This window comes from Sebastes umbrosus, chromosome 4 (assembly GCF_015220745.1).
Source record: "Sebastes umbrosus isolate fSebUmb1 chromosome 4, fSebUmb1.pri, whole genome shotgun sequence".
Classification (NCBI taxonomy): domain Eukaryota; kingdom Metazoa; phylum Chordata; class Actinopteri; order Perciformes; family Sebastidae; genus Sebastes; species Sebastes umbrosus.
The window spans coordinates 5,712,873-5,720,581 of NC_051272.1; positions in this window are offsets into that span (position 1 = coordinate 5,712,873).

Here is a 7,709-nt window from a genome sequence, read left to right on the forward strand (position 1 = left end):
TAAGATCTTTAATATAAGACCAACTGAGAGGAAAATAATTGCTCCCCAATTTTGGCAGTTGCTGCCATATTTAACCTGTGACCTAATTTAGTGTTTCCATGGGGTTACTTAAAGGTCCCATATCATGCACATATTCAGGTTCATACTTGTATTTTGTGTTTCTATTACTTAAAGTTTTCAAGTTTAACTTATTGTCATTTTTCCACATACAAAGTACACGGTTAAAACAAAATGACGTTGCTCGCGGACCAAGGTGCAAACACAGACAAACAAAAACAGTCACAAACATAGAAAATAACACAGTGAACAAAGTGCGATGGTGCAGCAGAATAAAAAGTGGATGACAGGATGATTAACAGAGTGAAAGCAGTATGAAAGCAATCAGGTCTGTAAATGTGCTATATATAAAAACCCAATTAGGTCATGTTTACATACTGTAACGTTAAAAAAAACACATTATTTTCCTCATACTGTCTGCCTGAATATACCTGTATTCACCCTCTGTCTGAAACGCTCCGTTTTAGTGCATTGTAACGGAATTGTGTTGATAGGCAACAGCTTGAGTCCTTGTTTACTTCCTGTCAGCTGATGTTATTTACATACACTGCAGCAGGAAATAAACTGGGACACATTTAGAATGTTTACGTTTAAAACTGCGTAAAGGGTCTAAATAGTGTATATTTGTGACATCACAAATGGACAGAAATCCTAACGACTTGTTTCAAATGCGCAATTTCTAAATATGGGTTGTGTGTATTTCTCCGTATATTGAGCGTTTTGATAGTTTAACAGTATTTATATAGCACTTAAACCTGCATTATAATGTAAAGACTTTGACTTGTAATGGGGTATTTTTTTCAAGGTGATTTTGTGATAAGAATATGAAAACATCCAGAAGAAAGACACATTTCTTTCTTGAGTTCAGTCAGTCTCAAAGTGAGGTCCAGGGCCCCCCCAGGGGTCTGTGGCACTCTGTCAGGGGGTCTGCAAAATAATTTGCTATAAATTATAAAATTGTGCTGTATCATTAAAAAGTGCATAACTACAGATAGGGACCATTTGCGCCAATAAAACAAGCATATTGTGTCCATTACTTTCACCCACGTTAGCTTTGGGCCAATAGAAACTCTGATATGATTGTGACACATCACGTCAATCTGTCATGAATAAGTCACTTCACTCATGGCGCAACGAAATAAAGAAAGAAGAATAAAGAAATATTTGAGTCAGTCCACATTGTCAAGTGAGACTAAGACCAAATTAGCTAAATGGAGGAAATATGATGACAGTTATATCGAGCGACACCGACATGAGACTAAATGCGTCCTGTGTCTTCAGGTGCTAGCGAAGCCATGAAGCCGGCCAAAACACGAAACGCCTGCAACATCAGGGCCAAACAAAGTGGTGTTAACATGATTTAAATTGAAATGTGTTTCTGTTTATCACTATCAAACAAGTCTGAAGTATTTAGGTTGAAAAGGTTTAGAATACAAATAGTTCAAATGGCATTTAAGAGTACAAATGGTTTTAAGCATTATGCTTAATCGGTGTTACGATTATGAGGGAGTCCTAGGAAAAAATGTTCCCCTTTAAGGGGTCCCTGGCCCCAAAACATTGAGTGCGTGTTTCACATGTGATGAATTCATATAATATTTGATGTCCCTTACAAAGAGCACACATGAAATGTCTATTTTGAAACTGTACACTTCACATGAAGTGTCTGAAAACCACTTGTGACTTATGTGATTTTTTTAAAACGCTAACCATCTGAGAACATGAGTGACTTCCTCATTTCACACAAGGCTGGATTACCATCTGGGACAAACTGTCCTGGGGCTATAAGGTCATGAAAGCCCTTCCAGTATCACTATCAAATGAAAAAGTCCTCACACTTAAGTGCTCAAGGTGTGTGAATTTATGGACACGCTTTTTGCTGCAGCTGATTAGGACTTTGCATGTGTTTACTCTGCTCAATTTAATCAAAAAGGCCAGAATCTGGTTACGTCAATGCATCTTTAACCCGTAATGTCTTCTTGTGTTGTTGGCCTATTCTTAAATAGTTCTGGGAAAATTCCCATGATGGCGCCATGCATGAAATCCTCCTCTGAAATGCAGATTAAGGCCAGAGTTTTATTATGGAAAAGGTTCATCTGTGGGCGTTTCTCGAGCTGAGATCCAGCAGTGGGTCAGAGTTGGATTTTTGTGCTCTCGGAGGGAGTGGGCGTGAGGTGAAAAATTGTTTTTAATGGGTGTGTTTGAGATGGATGTCAGACCCTTTAAGTCTTTCACCTCATTCCTCTTGCATGGATGAATAGGATTTAGCTGTCATTTTTTCATCTGCTCCAAATTTAGGAGACATAAACAGGCTAAATATAACAGTCACATGTTTGTCAACTTTAGAGGATATGACACCTGCTTAATGAATAGCCTGGGAAATGTCTTTTTGCCTCTCATCTTTACATTTCTTTCCCTGTGATTTAACAGGAGCAGCAACAATATTCTCAGGTGAACTCTACACACTTTGATTGGCAGGGTAAAATGTACCCTTCTGTAGCCTAGTAACAAGCCAAAGCAATTTAAATGCAGCTTAAAGTGGTCTCACGCTTGGCGACTAGCTCAAATCCAGAAGAAAAAGGCTGCTGTGCTTTGATGGTGTGCTCTCATCACATTTCCATGCTTCGTTCGTCTCTCCGTTTTCATGCACGTTTAGATCAAATGCAGATCTTGAAACTATGCAGTGTGAAACCTATAGCCCTTCTTCTCACATGCTGGACCAAAAAAAGAAAAAAAGAAAAGTCCTTCACCCAGATGACCTCTTCACATCAAAGCTAAATCTCGAGCTTTATGGAGCGATACCGAGCTCCTCTTATATTCCCACTCATTAGTTTGATGAGCAGTAGGTCAAACAGAGGGTGAATATACTGTAAGACCGGAACTGAAGGACTCCTACTTGATGAGATGAGGAACATAGAAATGTCAAATAATAATAAATAAGTGCATATTTCTCTTTGTGGAAAGTGTTTTTTTTCTGTCTGTCCTATAAATGCCAAGCGAATGCAAATGCAGAAGGTTATTTGAGGTATTTCCTATCCAGGCAAACTGAGGACATGCTAGGGAATTTAAAGCGGAAGTATCATAACAGTAAAAGCTTCTTCTATTTATGCACATAGTATGGAAAATGAGTAATAAAACAAATTAGCTCCGCTTATTGAACTAATAGTAAGATACGCATAAAGTGGAAGGTCTAATTTTAGCAGGTTTATACTCATTTCAATGACATGAAATGCTGTTTTCTGCAAATCAACCTGCATAATGTTTTCTGTTCTGCAGGGAGGAATGTTATATAATGCATTCACTGTATGCTGTAACTAAATGATATGCATCAAAAACAGTTTTCTCCTGCATCATCTGCAGTTCGAGGCCAGCTGGGGACTTTTGTTGCATGTCGTTCCCCATCTCCCTCTCTGAGGCTGGATTACCAACATGGTAAAGCAGGCAGCTGCCCCCCGGGGCCCCAGGCCATCAGGGGACAAGAAGGCCGTTAAATTGGATTCATTTTTTTGATAATACTGTATGCACCACTAAAGCACAATGAAGTGAATGCTGAGGGCCTTAAAGGGGGCGGCTGTGGCTCAGAGGGTGGAGCGGGTCGTCCTTTAATCACAAGGTTGGCAGTTTGATCCCCGACTCCTACTGTTTGCATGTCAAAGTGTCCTTGAGCGGAACAATGAACCCCAAGTTGCTCCCCGGAAGCTTTATAGCAACCCACTGCTCCTAAATGCTTAGGATGGGGTCAGAGGTCAAATTTGATTTATGCATGTGACAGTAAAAAAAAATGACGCTTGCATTATTACCTAATCTTGAGGCCTCCGTCTCATAGAGGGGCCTCGAATTAAAATCTACTTTTAAGACTGTTAATATTTACATTTATGATGTGTTTAAAGGAACAGTGCGTAGCATTTTGGGGGATCTATTAACAGAAATGGAATATAATATTCACAAGTATGTTTTCATTAGTGTATAATCACCTGAAACTAAGAATCGTTGTGTTTTCGTTAGCTTAGAATGAGCCCTTCATATCTATACATAGAGAGCGGGTTATCTTCACGGAGTCCGCCATGTTGCTCCGCCATGTTTCTACAGTAGCCCAGAACGGACAAACCAAACTCTGGCCCTAGAGAGAGACGTTCACATTTTTACGTTACCTGAAGGCCACCGTAGTTCTCAGACACGCTTGTGAAACTGCGGTAATGTGAGCCGCAGAGTGTAAAACCGTGGTACCACCAGCCGCCGTCTTCTGTTGCTCCTAAAGTAGTGTTATTATTAGTAAGGATGGCCTCTGAGCGAGGTGAATGACGTGCTACCATGGTTTTGCACTCAGTGGCTCACGGTACTGCAGTCTTGGAAAGGGAGGAGTGAGCGGAGGGTTACTCAGTTGGTTGCAATCTGCTATCACACCACTAGATGTCGCCAAATCCTACACACTGTCCCTTTAAATGGTGCCTATTCCTAAATACATGTGTGCTCAATTAAATTACCAAATCAAACTAGAGGGGGGTCAACAGATCATTTATCAGCAGATTAATTTGGCCCTGTCTCCTCATTTCCTGTCATGTCTCTTTTATCCAATAAAAAACTTTTGTTTTATTTTAAAAAGAACTAAATGAAACAAGCATTAGATGCAGTGTGTAGACTTTTCCTTTAATCTCTGTGCAGTATATTTTGAATTAAAACCATATCTCTGTATGTATGTAGGATGTCTTTATACACCTCCGAGCATCCCAGACCGACACTCCTCCTGTCCCTGAGACATTTGACATGACCAAACTCAAGCTTGAGATCGTCATAAAAAACCAGCATCAGCCTCATAAATGTGGAAAGTCGATGTGTACTGGAACATGCAGGGATACAAGAGATTTTCCCATCATGTAGTTAAAGCATCACCTAAAATGCCAAAGCTTCCATCATGCTCAAGTGTGCTTCAGCAAAGACACTTAAACCCCACTTGGTTGCCTCAGAAGTGTGAGTGTCAGCAAAATCCCTAAACTCTGAGCCTCAACAGGCAGAAAATTGCTTTATCCGTACAGTCATGAAACCATAAGAACAGTCATGTGCACTGTGGGCTGGTTGACGGGACGCAGCCGTCAAATGTGGTGAGACGCCACAACGGCAGCATTCCTCTTCTTCTATCAGACAAAGCTTCTTCTCATGACTGACCTTCACTAAATCTGAGCCAGAGGATGAAGCTAATGATGGTTAGATGGAGCTTCAATGTGACAGAAGCCTGTTTGATCCTAATCCTCAGCATAATCCTGCACACTCAAACCTTGTGAAAATGTGGTTTACCTAAGGGGAGGGTGCTACTCGAGAAACGTGTCATATGATTCATAAATCTGTAACTGTGAATTTTTCACTTCTGTCTCCGACACAGAAACGAGATCGAGCCCTCTTTCACTTCTGCCTTCCAATCTGGAAACACGAGCGAGGATTCGTTCATTATAAACACCGTCATAGATAAAGAAGTGAAAATGATCGAGGAGGGGAGAGTACATTCCTGTGGCTTTATTTCTTCGGAAGAAGTGCTACAGTTACAGTTCAACTGAAGCCTCATTGTGACGTTCATAGTTCACACAGCTGTTTTTGCTCACGACTGATTGTGCCAAAGCAAATGGTTGCTACAACATAAACTGTAGACAGTGTAGCCTGTTTTGTTTATTATGGATTAATGACACTATACGGTGTATGTTCAGAGGGAATACTGGATTGATTGGATGCCAATATGATCTAATAAAAAAAAAAAATTAGTGCTGTCAAAGTTAACGCAATACCAATTTGTTAAAGCAAATTTGTTGGGCCTGTTGGGCTGCAGTTTGCCATGTTATGATTTGAGCATATTTTTATGCTAAATGCAGTACCTTTGAGGGTTTCTGGACAATATTTGTCATTGTTTTGTGTTGTTAATTGACTTCCAATAATAAATATATACATACATTTGCATAAAGGAGTATATTTGCCCACTCCCATGTTGATAAGAGAATCAAATACTAGACAAATCTCCCTTTAAGGTACATTTTGAACAGACAAAAAAATGTGCGATTAATTTGCGATTAATCACAATGAACTATGGACAATCATGCGATTAATCACGATTAAATATTTGAATCAATTGACAGCCCTAAAAATAAATAAATCAAATGTTCTTCATTTAATTGTGCATCTGTTCCTCTGAGTAAGCATCAACTTCACTTAAAATGAATGCTTGATTTCTTTTAAATACATGTGTCTGTATTTCTAAAATGAAATAAAGTAAAAAATAAATAAATATTTTAAACAAAATAGGTATTTTAACTACAAAGCTACAGCAACACAAGCCACTCACACACTCCATCATCTAATCCACTTCATTATCGACACTGTTGTTTAATTGTGTGATTTATCACACATTCTAATTAAATTATTATTTTTTAAATTTACTCTTTATTTCATTTTTTGGTACAGTACAGACCATGAAAATAAGATAAAACAATAATAATCAAGCCTCCATCTTTAGTACAGTGTGTCGTTTTGCTAAATGTACATTTGTACTCTCTTGTCTACTTATCCAGGTACTCATTACACTCCATATTGTACTCATAACAGATCATATTAATAAATTGTCATATTGTCAAATTTCTCAATACAGACCATGTAATCAAAGTATTCATGACAGACCATGTTATCAAAGTACTAACGGCGGACCCTGTTATTATAGTATTCATTGCAGACTATGTTATCAGAGTACTCTTCCCACTAAATTAAAAATATTATAATAGTGGTTTGGTAATTGTAGGGTAAAATACCATGAAACAATGAGATGGGTCTTTAAAAATGTTTACTTATAATGTCATACTTTCTCATAAATACAGTATCACTATGTCATAAACACATCATAATAAACCTATAATTAATTGTAGAATGATCCTACACAACTATCAGTAAAGAACATACATTTCAAGCTTGATTAGGTCACTATGGATACTACTTATCACACTGTATGTGGGGTACCATTAGTGGATGGCGCCCTCCAGCTGTTAAAATGCTCAATGACAGATGGTCTGACTTTATCACTGGGAACTGAAGTGACATTAATTACTGCCCTAATTCCAGTTAATAAGAATTAAAAACTGCTTTAAACATACAATAACCAATTGTTGTGTGTTGTTGTGTGTTTTTTGTTGTTGTTCTTCTTCTTCTTTTAGGTAATTATTTATTTTGTCTTATCTTTTATTTTCTTTGTTTTCTTTGTTAGATATGTGAAATACATGAAATGTCATGTCTGTCTTTCTTTGAAATTCTGACTAAACATTTCATTGTATAATTTAATTATTAATATTGTTAGTCTGTCTGTATGTGTATATATGTATATATGTTTATATGTAAAATTCAATAAAAATATTGTTTAAAAACAAAAAATAAAAAAAACATACAATAACCAAAGAAATCTGTTATTGTTGTTAATCTCTCTTACAGTAACTATTTGTGTAATAACTAGTATCTGATAGTACGTTTATGTGAACTTGAACAGTTATATACCCCATATGTTGACTTTAATTGTGTGAAATGATGTCATTGTTTCCTCCAGTAGTTAAAATACTCAATGACAGAGGGTCTGACTTTATCACTGGAAACTGAAGGGACATTAATTACTGCCCTAATTCCAGTTAATACGA